The sequence below is a fragment of the Pinus tabuliformis genome, chromosome J (assembly GCF_031772625.1).
Source record: "Pinus tabuliformis cultivar Carrire ecotype Pingquan chromosome J, CPIR1, whole genome shotgun sequence".
Lineage (NCBI taxonomy): Eukaryota > Viridiplantae > Streptophyta > Pinopsida > Pinales > Pinaceae > Pinus > Pinus tabuliformis.
The window spans coordinates 246,687,190-246,709,446 of NC_142295.1; positions in this window are offsets into that span (position 1 = coordinate 246,687,190).

A 22,257-nucleotide genomic window follows, 5' to 3' on the forward strand; every position below is an offset into this window, starting at 1 on the left:
CTCCAACCTATCCTGATCTCTAAGCCCAACTATGGCCATCTCTGAATCTGGTCGAAATTCTCCCTTTTTCCTTCTACGAAGTGGTTGGATCTGCTATTTCAACTCCCTATTGGAGTGAGAAAAACTGCGCACAGCTACTGCCAATCTGCAACTGGAAAATCGGATCTCTAAAAATCAAACCCGCCTGAGAGAAATTTCCTTCTATGTGTGTTTTTCTCTTCCACCCAACGCTGATTTTGCTGCTGCAAAACCCTTCTACGTCCAAGCAAGAAATCTTTTCAGTGAAAATTTGATTTGATTCACGTAAACTGCTTTCCGACTTCTCTAATACCTGCTGGAACTGCTCCAGGCTTCGCAAATTTTCCTGTCAGCTGCACTTGAAAAATCGAACCCTCTACCCAACAGTTCAATCTTCCAATCCAACTTCTGCGCAAATTTGGAAATCGTATTGTCAGACTCCCTATGAATTTGGACAATTTCTACCTTTCACTTCTGAGCTTCCTACCTCATCAAAATCGCTCTAATACCATGTGAAAATTTCGTGCTACGAAATTATTCTTCAGCTAAGAAAATTTCGCTACGAAATTTTATTGCGGCAACTGGAATTATTTCTTCTAACTGTAAATTAATTTATCAGTTTATTGCTACGACAACAACGAAATAATCACACTGTAATCTTCACAAAAATACTACAGAAAATAATAGCTCTGGAAACTGAGAAATATTCTAGCACATATAAAAATTGATAATTATTTTTGAAAAAAAGTCCTCAGAAAAACCCAACTTGGGAAAACGGTGCAACAACTGAGGGTTTTTATTATTAAGAAACAGTGAAATTCTGAGTACAATATGGATGTCGAAAACTGGCAAGCCTATAAAGAAAATATTGACAAAAATTATCTGAGGGAAATTACCCTCACTCCAAGCAATCCCAACACTATCTGAGCTCTGAAAGGCTAGCCGTCCAACCTGGCATGCAAAGGCTCTTCATCACTCTGACGTTGCCTCCGACACGTGCTACCTGAATCGACTGCCAATCTAGCCATCTTGCCTACTATTGACTGGGAAAACGCTTCTCTGGTCCTCTAGAACCTTTTCCTGGCCTTTGGAACTGAAAACATTCGCCTCTAGCAAAATCGAACTGCCCTTTTGAGGCTTCTGCACTGCCTCTGCGTAGCCTCTTGGAGAGAATCTCGACCTCTCTGCAAAGTACTCATTGGATCTGAAAAATATTCCTCTGACTTCACTGTCCCTGCCCCTCTCTGTCTTTGCTTCCCTTCTGAAGCTCAAAATCTTCCATCAATTGCTGTTGCTATATGGAAAATCAAACTCTCCAAGGAAATCGATCTCAAGTGTGTGTTTTCCATCTACCCATCGACTTCTTCTTATAATATTTTATTGGTACTTGTTGACAGTGTTGGACCCGTCAACCTTCAAGGGGTCTCCTCGATATGTGGTCCGAATTAGACCTCACACCATTTGGGATAGGAGCCCATCCAGAATATGGATTGGTTGCCAGTTTCTTAAATATTTTCCTTGGCTCTAACTATTAGCAAGAGAGAGGAATGAAAATGTGCCTTCAAAAAGAAAGTAAGTGTGCTTGGTGAGTGTTTGGTTGTAGGTGTGTCAAGGTTCTTCTACTGTGGAGGGAAAAGAAAGTGAGCCTCTAAGAGAGAGGTAATAGTACCACTTTGGTAGAAACACACACGAACAAGAGATATCTGTCTAACATCCAACGAAATAGTCCACAAAGATGTGACAAGCATTGCAACCATTACAACACATTCTCAATATGATAAGCACTAAAATAACTGAAATAGTTCAACTACTTTAGTACAGGTGAAAACAAACATGAATCATAAACATTCACAGAACAATCTTACAAACATTCATAATCCATGCATGAAGAACGTGTTGGCCATCAGGCTTCATATATTAAGTAAAAGTCCCAAGACACATGTATACATCGAACACCACTAGCTCCAATAGTGGAGCGTTGGAGCCACCACTTGCTCCTCAAAAGAACTATCTTGTCTCTCTAATGCCTTGCGGGAGGAGCCAAGGTGAAAATTCCTTTGCTTGTACAATGAGGGTGTATATATAACCAATGGGGTGATGCTTCACCTCCTTGTGACTCTTTGACTACCCTCATGACTGTTTGACTTCCTATGACTTTTCGACTTTACATGACTCTTCATATTCTGTATGTGTCCTTTGGACTTCCACTTTACAATACATTTTGAATAGATAATTTTGTAATCCACAATAACGATGTGGAATATGACGACTCATGACATGACATGACATGACACTGCTGACATGGATTGCATGATGATATGGCAATGTCAAACAATTCTTGCTGCTCATTGCTATGTGTCTTCTTGAATATGTTCTTCTGTCCACCTCCATTTGTCTTAGAGGTTAGGAGTCTTCAATGATATCAAGTCTTGAGCTGTGATCGCAAATTGGTGTCCCTTTGCTTTATGTTGATTGATCAGCTAGCATAATCAGCTGCAAAGATGTCTTTCAACATGTTTCCCTTCTACATCTCCTTCTTCATCATCCTGTCATGCGATGATAGAGTACCTGCATCTGCAATTCACTCATGACGAGACGACATCAGTCCGATAAATCCCTAGTCTAAGATACTGCATGTTGATCCACTCACTGAGAGAATCGGGTTGCAGGCTGAGGGAGAGGTTCAGTGACTGCACAGTTGCGCGGCTCAGGAAGTTAGGGGTGAAGCTTGAGCCTTGACATTGCATAATGAGCAGTTCAGGCTGGACTGGGTAGGCAGATTGCGTAGTTTTGAGACTTAGTGAGCCAGGCTGAGGGGTTTTGCACAATTCTGGGAGGCAGAGAAGCCCTGGTGACTATGCAATTGCGCAGATCGGGAGCTCGAGGATTGGGCTTGAGCTTAGATATTTCGCAATGCGCAGTTGGGGCCAGGCTGGAGGGCTGAATTGCACAATTCTGGGGATCAAGGTTTGGGCTTGCACAGTCCTGGGAGGCAAGAACTATGCATTGTACAGTGTCAAGAGGCAGGGTTGCAGCTTGAGGGCTAGAACTGCGCAATGTGCAGTTTAGGAGGGCTAGATGATGCTAAGTTGCTAGAAAATTTCCGAAATTTGGCTAAGTGTGGGATTAATAAAACTGATGTGAACATTGATATTACTTGACTGTGATCACACACTTAGAGTACTTGACGACACAACATAGATCATCTTGAACACATAGATACATACTTACCTCAGTGCGACAACTTATGACAAGTGCAGCACTAAAGATACACTTTGCGACGACACTTGTGTGACAATGCTTAAAACTATGGGAATGAGTGCGACAGATGTTTACATGGTAAGAGAAACTCATTTTCAAAAAGATTCCCCTTGAAACCACCAAAACAAACTTATATACATCATGCGACACTTAACATGCGAAAAGACGACATTTTGCCTTTCTTGCAAAAGGAACCAAAACACTTAAAGAAAGACATGGAATGGATTTCAATGTTTGTGATGACAATATACAAGACCAAGGTAGGCTCTGAAATTTTGTGCAGGCAAAAATTTTGGAGGTTGTTGTAGCAGTGACCACACTCGGTGACACACTGGTAGAATTCCAACTTCTTTGTCTTGGTTGACTCTTCTGTGCAGGGCTTAAGTTCTTCGGGAAGTATTAATTCATCGTGCAGATTACTTTGGCTTACTTTGGCTTCCCCACTTACCCCGTGAATAAACATGGTCCTGTTGATTTTTGGGTAGCATCGGATGTGCTCTAGCTCCGAAATTTTGTGGAGGGGCTAGAACACATGAGATCACCAAGACCCATAAATCGTTTGGAGAAATTCCACCCGAAGTGCATGTTATTCAAATAATTAATTATTTTTAATGGCGCCTAAGTTAAAACTAAGGAAATTAAAATAATTAAAGTGAATTAATGTAAATATGGGTGAGAAGCTTCTAAGTGACGAGGATCAAGTCTAATTTAATCTTAGTCGTTGATTAGAGATTAGATCATGGTCGTTGATTTCTCAATAGGAAAATTATAAAGGAAGGCTTGGGGTAGTTGGAGAACACACATAGAGAGAGAGCAGCACTTGAGCTAGTTCGAAATTCTAGGGCGTGGTTTGCTGAGAATTTCGGAGTGAGTTTCTAGTGCAGAGGGGTCGTTTAGTAGAGGGACTTTAGTCCAAGGCCGCGAAAACATAGCAGAGAGGCAGAGTAGCATGAGGGAGAGACAACGCAGCTCCAGAAAGGGTGGCACAAAGGCTAGAGGAGCTGACGCAGTCACTTAGAGGCAGCGCTGGGGTTTCTGTGAGGTAGAGAGAGCAACAGTTCAACAAATCGATTTTTGAGCCGGTAAGGCTCACTAGGAGGGTGACGTAGCGCCTAGAGGAGGTGACGTTGTTCTAGCGCAGAGCTTGGAGCAGCCATCATTGCACAACACTGGGGACAGCGCAGTCACCTGTGGGGTTTGTTTATCCAGTTGTTGGATTCACCAAAATATGTCTCCGGACAGAAGTACTTCTGCCAGGTTTATTCTCTGTTGGGTGAGCTGGATTTAGCACCCTAGTTGTATTCATAAATCTTCTTAATAATAAAACTCTCATATTTGATGCACCAATTTTCCCACATTGGGTTTTTCTGGGGCCGTTTATGCCAAAAATAAGTGTCCTTTGTGTGGTTGTCTCATTTATTTTTCAGTACTTGATCTGTATAGTGGTGTAGGCTGCAGTGTATTTGCATTAATATTTTCTTAATATTTTTGAAAACTACTTGTTAAAATGAAGAACACAAGTAGGTAATGCAAATCAGTTTACTACAGAAGGATTTCTGGTTTTTTAGATTCAAAAATTTTCACATGGTATCAGAGCAATTGCAGATCAAGGAGGATTGAATCCATCAGCGAAAGGACAGAGAAAAAATATGTGCAGTTGTCCCGAGAGACAACGATGTTTCAGGCCAAGAGAGCAGAGGAAGGGGTGACGCAGTCACCAAGGGAGGCTCATGCAAAGCATGCATCAGCCTGATTAGGTGACACTTGTTGACCCTACTGCCTACACCTAACTACAAGTCAGTGAGAAAATCCTTCCACCCTAGAAGGCGTGGTTGGTGGCAGGGAATTCAAAGAAGGGTCTATCATACTAATCCCAACTCTCTCCGTTTGAGCTATCTCCTAGGTTAGCTAAGTGGGGTGGTCCCTAATGAAAAGTTATGTTAAAAGATGTGAGTTCCTAGGAGAATTTTATAGTGAAAATAGATTACTTTTAAGAATTTATGAGAAAATATGAAGTGAGCAACTTGAAATAACAATGCCAATCATTAATATGACAAAAACCATAAAACCAGTGCCTTATAAGGATTTTTCTCAACAATTTAAAGATATATTTGTTCAAAGTAAAATGCAATGCTTTCAAAAGAGAAAGCAAAGTAACCCTAAAATGTAAACAAAAATTGTTAGCACAAGATATGTAAGATACAAAATGTTTTTGAGATAATACTCTTTATAAATAAAAAATGTGTAACATATCTTGCCAAAACCCAAAAATTAGGAATTAATTTGGAAATGTAAAAGAAAGGAAGTGCTAAACCAAGACATCAATATGCAATTAGACTTGAAGTATGAAAAGAAAACACTTGTTTGAAAGGATTACAATACATGCTTTTGGAATAGACTTTGCATATGAAAACTCAAACTATCAAAAGACAAGTATAGTAAATGTATTGGAAAGTGCTCTTGATTAATTTTATTAATTATCTCTACAACAAGATTACAATTTAATTCTTCAATCCTCAGACTTCACCCTCTCCCAAAGATATTGTAATAGATCTGACCTACAAATATATAAAAATATAAATATGCCCAGAAATAACAAGATTTGAATATAGAAATATTTTTCTTTATTAATCAAAACTCTTAAGATAGGGTAACACCATACAATCACTCCTTAAGCAAGGAGAACACTTCACAAGCCATATGTTTTCCAATACAATAATCCTTCACATCTCTCAATGGGGAGTCTCTAGCCTCTATATAGGCTTCATATATACAATACCATGGGTCATTGACTCATTGCCATGGGTCTCTCAATACCATATATCTAATACAATGGGTTTATCACATTATTGGTAACTACTTGTGGTCCCTTACATGATGCAGGTTAACCACTTTATTTATTAACTATGGCCCATCAGTTTTACATTATTCCCTCGGGTACCTCCCTCTATACCCCATAATATCCCCCCTAGGTATACTACATTCCACCCCCCTTAAACATGCTTCATCCTCGAACATAACAAGAACACAAATAATAAGATCTACTCAAAAGAGTAGTCCACTGGTACCATGCACATGCATCTAGCCATCCCAGAGACAGGTGATTACTCGATCTAGCCGGTGTCTCGCTCGCTTGAGATAGGAGTTGATCCTGTCAGTTCCTCTGTGTTGATGTGTTGTGGTTGGATCTTCGTACTGCTCTATCTGTCGTGCGGCGGTTTTTGTCCTTGTTACTAATTCGTTGCCATCGTGTTGGTTTTTTTCTTGCTGAGTGATGTGGGTGGTGATATGCTGAAGTTTTAACCAATGGTGTATCTTTCTTTAATTCACCCCCTAATGGAGCCTAATTGGTATTTGGGACATGTTGTGGCGCCTGCACTTGTTGCTTATCTTATAGTTTTACTTCAACCACGGACTCCTCATCTAATGTGTCAATACTTGCGACATTTTCTGCTTCAGCCTCCTTGGACTCTATCTGTTTATTGATGGAAATATCCTGTAATATAATTTTCTTCTTTTTATACCAGAGCTTCATGAATTTCTTCTGCATATTAATATTGATAGTGTCAACAGATTCCATCCAAGGGTACCCCAAAACAACATCCACATTAGTTATATTTGAAGTGTAAAAACTAGAATGCAATACATACTTATCCATAGAAATCTTCAAATCTTTGTAAATTTGCACTTGCTCATTATTAACCTGTGTGTGCTCCATTTGTTTGACTAAGACTTGTAATCTTTTAGCCAAATGAACATTAATAAAATTATGCTTGTTATTAGGATTGATAGACACAATTATCTTCTTTTTCTGAATACATCCATGAACCTGTAATAAGGAAATATCATCAAAAGATAACCTTTTCCGTGTTTCATTCTCCTGTTGTGTAGCATGAGACCATTTGTCCAAAAGGAGTTTTTCAAATTCTTCATCCGAAAGTTTGGACAACTTCTTGTTGTCAAGTGAGCTCCACCATATGGCAGCCTCATCTTTCAAAAAAAGCCATACTAAACCTTTCCAATGTTTCATAGAAGTTTTCTTAAGATCTTTTATGAATTCTTCAATAGTAGGACCATTATCTTTCCCTATAAAAAATAAATCTTTGCTAGAAGCCATGAAGAGGGTTTTGAAAAAATTATTTACTTTGGCAAAAATTTAAAATGGACACAACTTGATCAATATGGTTCAGAATCCTTAATATAACCTGTTTTTGGAAATGGAACGACCATTCCGCATCTTCCCATGTGATATAAATCTCTATCTAGGCACTCTGGAAATTCAGATTCGCTCTGCAATTGTGCCGCCATAATTTTTTTTTTTTTTGAAAAAAGAGTTGATTTTAAATCTATGATATCTCCCTCATTCGGACTCCGATTCAACCGATTTTTTTTTTATTATTTTTAAATTTGGGTAATTTTTCAAGAGGATCTCAGATCTGCAATTAGTTTCTCAAAATTCCCCACAAAAACTGCAAAAATCCGCTGGAGATCTGCTGTCCACGATTTTTCGTCCAAAAAATTTCTACGACACAATTGATTTTTAAATTAACGATATCTCTTTTATCCGAACTCCAATTCAGCCGATTTTTTTTTTGAAATTGGGTATTTTTTCACAAAGAATTCAGATCTACAATTTTTTCTGCAAATTTTGCACCAGAAGTTTCAGAGATAATTTGCAAATTCGTCGCCCCAAAAATTCCTACAAAAAAAAAACTCTGTTTTGCCCAAGAAAATGCTCTGATACCACTTGTAATAGATCTGACCTGCAAATATATAAAAATAGAAATATGCCCAAAAATAACAAGATCTGAATATAGAAATGCTTCTCTTTATTAATCAAAACCCTTAAGGTAGGGTAACACCATACAATCACTCTTTAAGGAAGGAGAACACTCCACAAGCCATATGTTTGCCAATACAATAATCCTTCACATCTTTCAATTGGGAGTATCTAGCCTCTATATAGGCTCCATACATACAATACCATGGGTCTCTCAATACCATATATCTAATACAATGGAATTATAACATTATTGCTAACTACTTGTGGTCCCTTACATGATGCGGGTTAACCACTTTATTTATTAACTATGGCCCATCACTTTTACATTATCCCTTTGGGTACCTCCTTCTGTACCCCATAATATCCCCCCTAGGTATACTACAATTTTCCTCTTTAAGTCATGGTAATTTGGAGGAAATTCACACCTTGTTTCCCTTGCATAATTTTTGTGAGATCTTGTCACTACTTTCTCAAGAAAGGAGGTCTAGTTTCCAGGTTTCAAGTAATTATTGTGAGGACTCTCTTAAAGTTTAGTTGAGGACTTTGAAGGGCCCTCTTCTCGTTGTAATATTAATAAAAAAAGATCTAATTTGCTTGTGGGAGCTTGGGATTTCTCCCATGGTATCCTATCTCCCCATTTAGAGGGAGACTTCTCTTGGGTGGATTGACATTTGCATGGTTTAAGCTTTCATACTTCATTCATTTACTTGCATGCCTTAATTGGGAATTAACACAACCTCACTATCACATTTCATTAAGTTAAAGTTTGTTACAATTTCATTTGAGCTTTGCATTCTCTATCTCATTGTTGCTTGACGCTACAAGCTTACACTTTACGTTGGACAATTCATCCTTTACATGCAAGCATTTAATATTCTTAACAAACTTTGATTCGTTTCCATTTACCTTGGTAAATTGTTTCATGAGCACTTGAATACATGCTTCATTTTTATGCTACATTGTTATCTTGAATATTGGAGCAATTTGTTGTCATTGTCTATTTGAAACAAATTTTATTGTCAAGCAAATTACTTGTATCATTTTAATTCATTGATGAGACACATGCAACACTTGTAAGCTAATTTTATTCCTCCAATTGGGGTTATAATTGCAACTTATGTTAAACACTATTTCATTTTCAAGCATTGCAAATCAATCTCTTTTTTGGGGAAAAACTTATATGCATTTCATCTAGGCATTTTAGTATAGGAAGGCCCCAAGCCTCGTTAAAACTTTACCTCCAACATAAGTTGGTTGAAATAGATATCTTAGGGATCCTCTACTCTATTGACTCCTCACTATGAAATCCATATCTTTGGGCGAGGGTGAGGTCTGAGGATTGAAGAGTTAAATTGTAATCTTGTTGTCGAGATAATTAATAAAATTAATCAAGATCACTTTCCATTACATTTACTATACTTGTCTCTTGATGGTTTGAGTTTTCATATGCAAAGTCTATTCCAAAAGCATGTATTGTAATCCTTTCAAACAAGTTCTTTTTTTTCATGCTTCAAGTCTAATTGCGTATTGATGTCTTGGTTTAGCACTTCCTTTCTTTTACATTTCCAAGTTAATTACTAATTTTTGGGTTTTGGCAAGATATGTTTCACATGTTTTGATTTATAAAGAGTATTATCTCAAAAACATTTTGTATCTTACATATCTTGTGCTAACAATTTTTGTTTACATTTTAGGGTTACTTTGAGTTCTCTTTTGAAAGCATTGCATTTTACTTTGAGCAAATATATCTTTAAATTGCTGAGTAAATTCTTTATAAGGCATTGGTTTTATGGTTTTTGTCATATTAATGATTGGTATTGTTATTTCAAGTTGCTCACTTCATATTTGCTCATAAATCCTTAAAAGTAATCCATTTTCACTATAACACTCTCCTAGAAACTCACATATTTTAACTTAACTTTTCCTTAGGGACCACCCACCTTAGCTAACCTAGGAGATAGCTCAAACGGAGAGAGTAGGGATTAGTGTGACAACCCCTTCTTTGAATTCCCTGCCACCAACCACACCTCGTGGGATTGAAGGCTTTTCTCACTGACTTGTACGTAGGTGTAGGCAGCAGGGTGAACAACGATGTTGCTACAGAGGGCAGTGCAGTGGTTACTAGGCCAACACGGAGACTGTTGAGTCTCGTTTTTTCGGTTGCCGTGGCTAGAGGTGCACACAAATTTTCCCTGTAGTTGCTGGTGGGGTGCTGATTCTGTTGGTGCAGAACAGTACCTAGTGGGGCAGAAGCAAAGTAGAGGGAATTAGTTCCTCAGAAGATTTCTTGCCAAGAAATCTAGATCAAGTGCTGAGCAACAGTAAAGAGAGATCAGAGGGGTGGTTTGGTAGTGGTTGGCAGAGGGATTTTCGTGAAGGATTTCCTGCACTCGCGTTCGTGCACTGGAATAACTCGGCCTCTTGCTACTGCCTCTTCGGATCTGGAAATATTCCTTCGGATCACTATCCCTTCCCCTCACTGACACTGCGTTCCTCTCTGGCTCAAACTCTACTGCTGCTAGCTCGATTTGCACAAGGAACTGCTGCTCAGGTGTATTCTCCAAGTGCCCATCGACTTCTTCTTATAATCTTCTATTGGGACTTCAATGACCAAGATTAAATCTTAATCGATGGCTAGGATTAACTAGAAGTCGATCGTGTGAGTTTCTGGAACATTCACACCTTGACTTAATTAATTATGATTAATTAACCATATTCTCTAAGTTTAGAGTTGGGAAATATTTAAAAATTGGCTAATAATCTAATTAAGTCATTTCTAATTTCCAGAAACGATTTTTGGGTTTTGGAGATCTCATGTATTCTAGCCTCTCAAAAAACATTTATGGCTAGAACACATCCAATGCTACAAAAACTGACACCCCCTCTTAGCAAGGAATGTGTTCTAGTACTCCACTGCACATCTTGTGACAACACCCTGTCTCTACATCATCTCCTATCATGCCACTGATGTCTGGCCATACTTCCCACCAATCACTGCGCAACTTTGATATATGTTGCATCTGTGTTGCTGGTGACACTGCCAACACTGCGTTTGCACCACAACTGCCTCTCATCTGTTGCTGCTGCAAGTGCAAGAACTGCAACTGAGAAGCATCCTAAATACTGAATCAACTGTGATCAGTATGATGCATTTGTCACCCGAGTCTCTAACTGTTTCTAGTATCCGCACTGTCACTGAAGAATTTGTGCTGTTGTTGAATCTACACTATGCAAATTGCACTACGGCCAACTCTGCACTACGCTCCCCAATATCTGACTGCTACTAGTCTCTGCAACTGTCACTCTGGCATCTGACTGCATCAACTGTCACTGATCCATCATTCCACTGAATATTGTGGGCTCCCGTAGCAAGGTATTGATCCATGAGGTGGACTCCTCAAGGATCTTGCCCATCTGTAGCGCCCTGGAGCTATAGCACCAAATATCCCCACCTCACTCCTGGAGGTATGTCAGCAAACCTAGCGAACTCTTCCTCCAGCCTGGAGGACAACCTATCGATCTCTGCTGATGTTCACTGGTAGTCTTACTTCTCCTCCTTGTCCTTCTTCCTAAGAGGACACTAGGTACTGTAGTGACTGAGCTCACTACATCTGAAGCATTTGACCTTCGACATGTCCTTCTTTCTCTGCTCCCCTTTTCCCTAATTGGGACCCTCCGATGCAAGGGCCACATTCTTGTTGGAAAATGTAACTAGGCTCGGCCTTCATTAATGTATTTGAATCATCATGAAATGTACTTGTCAAAAGAATAAAGAAAATAATTTTTATTATTATAGCAATGACGTATTAAAGCATGGGTTTCATGCTTGGGTCATCATTATATTAGTCAAAGTCCCCTTGTGGACTCCTAGCATTAATATTGACTTTATAGAATTATTGTATATTTAAAGAGTCCTTTCGTGGGCTTTTGAATCATGTAAAAAGTTTTACTAATGAGTCAAATATAATTTATGTATCCTCCACACCAAGTTGGCCTAAGGACACTAATTCGACCTCACTTGGAGCCTATAGATATAAGCAAGTCCAAGCCATTTGGAGCATATGATCTCAAGCTAATTCGATATCTCAAGAGAAGTTGGAGAAGTGCGAAGTAGGTCGAAGTGGGTCTAAAGAAGTTGAAAGAAGTGCGAGTTGGGTGGAGTCTAAGGAGAAGAAGAAAATCAAACTTTTAGTGTCTCTCTCTCTCTGCGTCTTGCTCTAGTTTGGGAGATTGATGTCTTCCAAGTTTCACTGATGTTGGAAGCTACATGATGTCGCAAGCTGTTGTATAGTCGAAGTTGCTGGAAAAGAGGTCAAAGATCTAGGAGGATGACTTGGTCTGGAGGGAATGTTTGGTCTTTGTCTAGGGTAAAGAGTCTCAAAGAATACTATTGAAAGGAAGAATTTTTGACTAGGTTTTCCGCCCTGGCATAGTGCTTACATCTTATGTATCTTGTTTTGTGATCTTCATACACACATAATATGGTAATTGCTTGATGAAAGATAAGATAATAAAGAAGTAAAAGAAGCCAACAGACCTCACAATTAATTATCAAGAAAGGAGAATCAAACCCTAATCTATTTGCATTGATTTTCCAACATGGTATTAGAGCTAAGGTCAGGAAAATTCGAAAATCACTTTGTTGGCATGGATTCTCCCTCTTTGATGGACTACATAAGAATGGGTATCAACACTGCTGGAAGTTGAATCAAGAAGGTCATCTACTACTTATTCAACAAGGTCAAAAGTCAAAGATTCTTGGATATGTTCTCTTAAGGATGACAATGCATGGATCATTGATAGTGGAGCATCAAGACACATGAAAGGAGGAAGTAAACAAATTCATACACTATCAAAGGAGCCATCTTCTCATGCAGTGGAATTGGGTGACAACAAAAGCTATGCTATTAGAAGCATGGGATCAACATCGTTGAAGCTTGATATTGGATCGAAGTTGCACCTCAACAACATTCTATATGTTCCAAGTTTGAAAAAGCATTTGCTTTCTATTTCTTGTATAGAGGATAAAGGGGAAAGAGTTGCTTTTTTTGATGGAAAAGTATTGGTTTGGGGAAACGACTCTAGCATTGATAAGGCTAGGGTTATTGGAGTTCGTGAAGGAAGCCTTTATAGAGTCATTACACCACCTCCTTAAGCTTTGGTTCATATGGAAATAAGTCCCATTGAGCTATGCCATAGGAGGTATGGTCATCTACATTATAAGGTCATCCCTACTCTTAGTCAATTGGTTCATGGTATTCCCAATATGAAGTTAGATCATGAAGGTGTGTGCAAGGGATGCTCTTTGGGAAAACATACAAGAAATCCATTTCATAATAGTGAAATTAGGTCTAAAGATATATTAGACCTCATTCATTCCAATGTGTGTGGATCCATGTCTGACAAATCATTTGGAGGTCATCTCTACTATGTGACATTCATTGATGATCATTCTAGAAAGACATGGCTCTACCTCCTCAAAACAAAAGATGAAGTATTTGATAAATTCAAGGAGTTTAGGGCCGAAGTGGAAACCCTAACCAAAAAAAGATAAAAACTCTAAGGTTTGAGAATGGTGGGGAATACACTTCTAAGGAATTGATTGCATATAGTAAGGAAGTATGCATTAAGAGGGAGCTCATTGTTCCCTATTATCACTAACAAATTGGATTGGCTGAAAGGAAGAATAGGTCAATTGAAGAAGACATTCGAATTGTGCTCCTTGATCAAGACCTACCAAAATTATTATGGGGAGAAGCAACAATGACAGCCGTGTACATTCAAAATAGAAGTCCTTATAAGAGTCTTGATAACACAGCACCCGAAGAAGTATTCATAGGAAAGAAGCCAAGTGTGGATCACCTCTGAATCTTTGGAAGACCAGCGTACATCCGTGTTCCAAAAGACAAGCAAAAGAAGTTGGATTCTACAAGTATCAAGGGAATATTCGTTGGATATAGTCTCTCTTCAAAAGCTTATAGAATCTACATCAAGGAAGGAAGATATATTGAAGTAAGTAGGGATGTCATATTCGATGAAAATCAAGCATATAAGAAATTAAAGGATATTCCTATTGATTCTGATGACGAAGAAGTTCCCATATTCGAAGAAGAAGAAGTTAATCATAAAGACCCTACTACAAATATCGAAGAAGAAGGACCAAGTGAGCCTATTCAATCGATGGTCATCCCAACCACAAGGAAAAGGCTAAATTGGTTAAATCCTACATTAGAAGATGCTGAAGGACATGAAGCTGTGAAAGGAACCTCCAGGGAAAGGAAGAGACCGAAAAGATATTTTGGTTATGCTGCATATATGAAGAAATTGATTGAAGCCGAACCATTTACATTCAAGGAAGATGTGCATCAAAAGGTTTGGAAGAAAGCAATGCAGGAAGAATATCAATCCATCATGAAGAATGGGGTTTGGGAAATCATTCCTAGACCTAGTGACAAATCGGTTGTCACATCCAAATGGATCTATAAGATCAAACATGCTGTTGATGGAAGTATAGACAAGTACAAAGCAAGATTCGTTGCAAGGGGTTTCTCTCAAAAGGAAGGCATTGATTATGAAGAAACCTTTGCACCCACAGTAAGGTACACTACCATTAGATCTTTGGTTTCATTGGTTGCTACAATGGGTTGGAATATCCATCAAATGGATGTGAAGACCGCTTTTTTGAATGGGAACATTGATGAGGAAGTGTACATCGAACAACCCGAAAGCTTTGAAGTCAATAGCAGGGAATCTTATGTTTGCAGACTTAAGAAGGCCCTATATGGTTTGAAGCAAGCACCTAGGGCATGGTATGCTAGGATGGATGCATATCTACTTAGAATTGGGTTTGTGAAGAGTTCTACTAATCTGAATCTCTACATCAAGGTCGTGAATGATGAGCCCGTCATTATTCTACTATATGTGGATGATCTATTCATCACAGGTGTGGAGCAAAGAATTCAAGAATGCAAGAAGATGTTGGCAGCTGAATTTGAAATGAAGGATCTAGGACTGATGCACTATTACCTGGGTCTAGAAGTATGGCAGAGACCTGGGGAGATATATTTGGGGCAAGGAAAGTACATCATCAAGTTGTTGCAGAAATTCAGGATGATGGATTCCAAGCCGATGACTACTCCTATGATCACCAATCTCAAGAAGTTGAGGGACTTTGACTCTAGTCTCGTGGATCCTACCTCCTATCATCAGTTGGTGGGTTCCCTAATGTATCTGGTAAATACTAGGCTAGATATATGTTTTGCAGTAAACATTCTTAGTCAGTTTCAGTTGGAGCCCCATCATGATCACTGGATAGCTACCAAACATATATTGAGGTATCTTCGTGGCACTATATATCACTGCCTAAAGTATGATAGTAAGGAAGTCAAGCTAATTGGATTCTCAGACTCTGATAGGCGTGGCAGTGAGACCGATGGAAGGAGAACTACCAGAGGATGTTTTAGTATGGGAGCTGCTATGATCTCATGGATGAGTAAGAAGAAAGATCTCGTTCCTTTAAGTAGTGCCGAGGAAGAATGTGTGGCTGCATGTGAGGTAGGAAAGGAGGTTGTTTAGTTAAGGAAGCTTCTGATAGATTTGTTCGAGAAGTCTTTGGGTCCTACTGTGATTAATTGTGACAATCAAAGTTGTATCAAGATGTCTAGAGATCCCGTGTTTCATGCTAGAACAAAACATATCAACAATAAGTTCCACTTTATTAAGAACTTGGTGCAGGATGGGATCGTGAAGTTGGAGTATGTCTCAACAGATGAACATGTAGCAAACATACTAACAAAGGCTCTTCCCGATAAGAAGTTTGAGTATCTGAGGAACTTGCTTAGTTTGGTAGACCTTGTTGATTGTATTGATGATAAGGAAATGGAAGAGATTTGTTGAGGCTTTGCGAGTGAAGCATTGCCTGGGAGGACATCTGGCTGGCACTTTGTGTTGATGTCTAGGTCCCAAAGTAAGGAAGGTGCCGTGGGTCATAGAGCTCTGACCATGGATACTCACCTAGGTCCCTGGGTTATTGGAAAGCAAATAAGCCTAATGGTACCTAGAGGCACTGAAAGCTTGATTCCACCTTATTCCCACTTAGATAGATTGCCCTGGTTAGGAATCTAGTCCGTGGCATTGCAGTGCCTAAATTGATGAGAGACCAATGGATAAATTGCCTTGGTCAGGGATCTAGTTCATGGAATTGCGGCGCCTAATGTTCTTGATTGTTCATATAGTTTGAGATCTTCATTGTATTTTTATATTATGAATACCTCCCTAGTTAAAAGGGAGTGTTGGAAAATGTAACTAGTTTCGGTTTTCATTTATGTATTTGAGTCATCATGAAATGTACTTGTCAAAAGAATAAAGAAAATAATTTTTATTATTGTAACAATGACTTATTAAAGCATGGGTTTCATGCTTGGGTCATCATTATATTAGTCAAAGTCCCCATTGTGGATTCATAGGATTAATATTGACTTTATAGAATTATTGTATATTCAAAGAGACCCTTCGTGGGCTTTTGAATCATGTAAAAAGGTTTACTATTGAGTCAAATCTAATTTATGTATCCTCCACAGCAAGTCGGACGAGAAGAGATCAAGTCGGCCTAAGGACACTAATTCGACCTCACTTGGAGCTTATAAATAGAAGCAAGCCGAAGTCATTTGGAGCATCTGATCTCAAGCTAATTCGATATCTCAAGAGAAGCTGGAGAAGTGTGAAGTAGGTTGAAATGGGTCTAAGGAAGCTGAAGGAAGTTCGAGTTGGGTGGAGTCTAAGGAGAAGAAAATCGAACTTTTGGTGCCTCTCTTTGTGTTTCGTGCTATAGTTTGGGAGATCAAAGTCTTCCAGGATTCTCTAACGCTGGAAGCTGCATGATGTCGGAAGCTGCTGCATAGTCAAAGTTGCTGGAAAAGAGGTCGAAGATATGGGACGCTGACTTGGTGTGGAGGGGAGGTTTGGTCTTTATCTAGGGTAAAGAGTCTCAAAGATTACTATTGAAAGGAAGAATTTTTGACTAGGTTTTCCCCTCGTGGGGGGTTTTGCCCTGGCATACTGCCTACATCTTATGTCTCTTGTTTTGTGATCTTCATACACACATAATATGGTAATTTCTTGATGAAAGATAAGATAATAAAGAAGTAAAAGAAGCCAACACAACTCACAAGTAATTATCAAGAAAGGAGAATCAAACTTTAATATATTTGCATTGATTTTCCAAAAATTCTTGTCCTCCTTCGTCTGCTTCGATCTGTTGCTGCTGCCACTAATGGAGCTCTTCAATAGAGCTCGTCTCAACTCCTCCTGCTGCAAATCGGCCCACTACCTGTCCTAACTTGGCAAGGTATATCTGCCCAAAATACTTTGGACGTGTTGTCGCACAAAGTGTCTAGGCACCTCGACAACGCTCAGATCTGGGGCTGTCACCCTGATCCACAATCTCTTCGTTTAAGTCGTCTCCCTACAACAGGCTAAGTGGGGTAGACCCTATGGAAAAATGGAATAAAGAAAAGCTAGTCGGGAACCAACCATTTCGGGAGACACAACGAGACGATCATGTACTTGATTAAGATTTAGCAAGACTTAGAATTTGATTAGATTTTAAATGGTTAATACCAATGCCTTATGGAGTCAATGATCTTGCTAGGTAAATGAAGACCAAGTAATCGATTAGCAACTGCTGCTTAGGAAATAGAGATATGTGATCTATTATAATTCCATGACAAAATTCTTTAACAATTTCTTGAAAATATTTGAAAAATGTCTAACATGTAAAGAGAATTGAATAATTCAAGCAATGATGATAGATTTTTATAGATGCACAATGCTCTAGCAATTAAATTTCAAGAGATATGTATACTTTAAAAAAACAAAACACGAAATTTAAATGCTAACTAATTTCAATCCTAGATTTTAAATGATTATGCTTAGTGACTCCATTCTAGGAAATTCACCACTTTCCAATAGTTAATCTTTAGATATAGAAATTTAAGCACATTTAACTATAGAGAAATGACAAATACTAATACCACAAAAGTTCACCTTTAGACTTTATCCTTAGCACAAAAGACACCAAGAAGAAATTAAAAAATTTGACAAATTTAGTTAGTCCTTTAGGAAATCTTTTTCTCAGTATGCTAAGCAAGACTTAATGTGCAGTAAATGATTAATCAAGATTTGCTTTTAATGTGACTAAAGTAAATCGGAAGATTAAATATATTTTAAATTTTTTAATGGGCCAGGGGCCACATAAATTTTTTAAAAAAATATCCTTTCAACGCTAAAATTTTACTTTTGATTTAAAAAAAAATTTAGGATGTCCCAAGGTCACATAAATATTTTTAATGAAGCCCTTTCTTTTATTTTTTAATTTTTTTAGATTTCGATTAATTTTTTTTGTTTTTTTAACTAAACTGAATAAATGAAATCTAACCTAATGCACACATAAAACATTTAAGCTAACCCTAATCAAAATACCTAAGCAATGAAACTTTAGAAAATCGAACAAGCATTTGTTTTGCTGTTTTGCTTGCAGGTCTGAGGGACTCGACGGTGGTAGAGGAGATGACGGAATGGAGGAAGTAGATGTGTGTGAGGGTTGGCGGAACACTGAAGGAACCGCGGGTTTGTTGCAGGAGTAGCGTGGAAGGGTTTTGATGGCGAGGAGAATGGGAGAACAGATGCGTGAAGGAGAAAGGCTACGGGGGGAAGAAGCAGGGAGCTGGCAAGGCAATGGATGAGGGACGCGGAGTTAGTAACTGATATATGGCATAGGGAGCGTTTCAGATTTCTGTGGCAGCGTATAAGGTGAAATCGAAGGGCAGCGAGGAGAATGTGGAAGGTTTTGGCAGCGTTTTGAGACTGCGTAGGTCAGAAGAGGAGAAAAGACGCAGGTTTGCGTGGAAGCGTAGTTGGATGAGACTATGCGGGAGAAAGCAAAGGTTGATAGTGAGGGTTATGGCAGCGAGGACGCGATTTGGAGGATGCAGGAAATGTCGAGGGCAGGGTTCGATGAGCAGATTAGGAAATGAGGGTCGTGGATAGGGAGCGAGGAAATACGTTGCAGGTTGGAGCTGCGATGAGGGGTTAGGGAGAAACGACGGGCAGCGTAAGAGGGACGTGAGGCTGACGGTAGCAATGGAGAAAGGAGTGAGGGTTTGTTGCAGGTTTGGATGGAGCTGAGGAGTGAAACGATGGATGGCGTAGAGGGATGCTTGCAGGGAAGGAGCAGTAGATCAAGGATGAACTGCGATGAGGGAAGATGGAGCTGCGTGAGGGTTAAGGAGAGGGCAACGAAGTTTTGCGGACAGGTTGAGTTAGAGGGATCAATGAGAATGATGGCAGCGAAGTAGGGACTTCTGCGGATTTGAAGAGAATGCAGGCAGCAAGGCTGGGGCCTTGTAAAAAAAATTTCAAAATTTTCCAGTAAAACCTAGAGATTTAAAAAATGATATCCCAACAATAACCCATAAATTTCTGCTTCAATATTTATTAATAAAACCCTTAAAAATTTTCTCCAAATTTAGAAAAAAATTGAAACCCTAGACTGCAAAACAATGCCCCTGCAAAAGCTGGTTTTGAGGCCAGATCTTACCCTCCAGGGCCTAGATCTGGCTTCAAAATCAAACTTCACCCTCAGATCTGCAACTTGTTCCTGAAAACACAAACACCTAGAATCTCGATATACAAAAAAAAAAATGAAACCCCAGAAACCCAAGTCAGAAGAACCAAAACATTTACATATCTATGCACAGGAACAACAGATCTATCAGATTTGGCGAGTGTGAGTCCAACTCTGCTCCCAGATCTGATAATCTAAGGCTCTTTAAAGCCAAATTTATCAATTTAGCATAGAAATTTATTTGAAAATTTTAATTTAAATGGAGGTGCTTCGCCCAAAACCCTTCATGTATCAACAATAACATTTCTTATGATAAGCCCGGGATCCAATCAAGCTGGGCTCTTCAGAAAATACTAATCGAGAGTTGGCTGGTCCAACTGAAAACTTCCTCGAACGCCCGATGATCCTAAAGATCAAGAATTTCTTGCACAACTCAATTTGACCATTAACGTAGAGCGAGAAAATGGCAATAAAATTTAGATTTAATAGAAATACTTGCTATTATATTCAAAATTTAAATTACCATTCAAACCCCAGTGATTGAGCAAGATACCTGTGCTCAAATCACTCTTCAAAAAGCTATCATCAATGGCTAAAAGGAAATCTATGCATGAAAATAACACATCTTACAGCATTTCCACGAAGAGTAACACTAGCAAAAATTAACCCCAAAGTCTTTCTTTATTGCTCATAAAAAGATTACAAGAGAGCTTTCACTTAGCACACCACTCAAAGATCGAATGCTCTCAACTGACAACTAACCTCCTATTTAAAGATAAATCTTCCAACCGCTAGTTCGAGTGATCCTTGTCAAAGTAATCTCGATCGTTGATGAGGATCAAAATTTCTTTTAATCTCATCCCTCGAAATTTTAAATTGTTAAATTGGCAACTAGGGCCAAACTCCATGTGGGTCAGCTTATTTATGGTAGCTGATATTTTTATTGGATCCCTCTTGTCGAGAGGTGTAGGATCGATCCAAAGATCATCCGATTTCGATAAGTATTTATGGAGATATGAATTTATTTTGGTTATGTAATTATTATCAAGCCGACCAACTCTTATGTAGGTTCAAGAAGCCCAATCATCATATCTATTCAATCATCCACATTTTTAATATCTTGTGATCTCTCTTCATCCTGTTTTGGGTTTGGTGGAGAAAAGATCCAAAAGATGATGCCCTAATTAAGCAACGTGATGAATGTATATGCTGTTCTTTCATGGAGTAATACGCTAGGCAGTCAAGCAAATGCAATAATGCAGGTCATACATATAATACGCACAGCAAAAGCACAACAATTCTATATATAGATACGCATAAGCTTATATACCACACGGTCATGGAATATGGAACGCAAACACAATGATGGAACACGGTCATATAATACGCTATGTATGGGTATAGAACACTGTCATACCCTAGATCTGGCAGCGTGGTTGTCATAGATCTGGCAGCATAAGATGCGTGGACCAATATATATATACGCTGATATGGTAATGAAGATATATTGAAACGCATACATGTAAACGTCTCATACATGAAACGCAGTCATTGTGGACAGTCATACACAGTCTACATGAAACACAGACATTGGAACGTAGTCATACATTGGAAAACATACATGTCAACGCTGGACAGTCATAAGCACGTAAAAGCCACAGTCATGGTTGAAGACGTTGTAAGGGAAATAAAGGCCGCAGTAATGCCCTAACTGTAGTAGCCGCAGTAAGGAAGTCACCTAGCCACACTTAGCCGCAGTAGCAAAGACTCATATGCAGTCAATGGTGACACTCAGCCCTAGCCGCAGATCATTGATGACATTTATAAGCAGATCATGGAGACTTCTTAATACGCTGTTCATTAAGGTCTTTATACGTTGTTCATAAAGGACTTTATACGCAGATCTTTGATGACATTTATAAGCAGATCATGGAGGCTTATGTACGCTGTACATGATGACACATTCGCAGATAAAAGACTTTATATGCTGAATATACATTGTACATGATATGTAATCTGGGCACATCGAAGATCAGTCTTGATGTGCTATGAAACGTTAAAAGGAAGATCTCGGTATATAGATCACAGTAACATACATCCTGTACAACTGTGACTTAAAGTATTAAATGATGCACCAATATGCAACGATCACCTCTGCAAAGAATGTCATTCTCATCAAAGCAATAATGATGCATGATGACATGGAGCATGAGAACATGGACATGGGTAGCTGTTGAATGAGAACATGGACATGGGCAACAATTGAATGAGAACATGGACTTGATGCACAACAGTATGATAATAATACACATTTGTAAGGACAACAGCATGATGATGATGCATATTAGTAAGGGCAGCATGATAAGATAATGAACATGAAGGGCAGCATGATAAGATCATGGACATGGGGAGCATGATGATTATCATGATTAGTGCAGCATGGTGCAGTATGTTGTGGTGCAGCAAGAGGACCAGATGCAGCATGATAGGTGAAGGAGTCACCTTGAGAATCAGTTGAAGCAGAATGTCTTCAACTGATCCCATTGCTATATGAAATGATCTAATGCTAGAT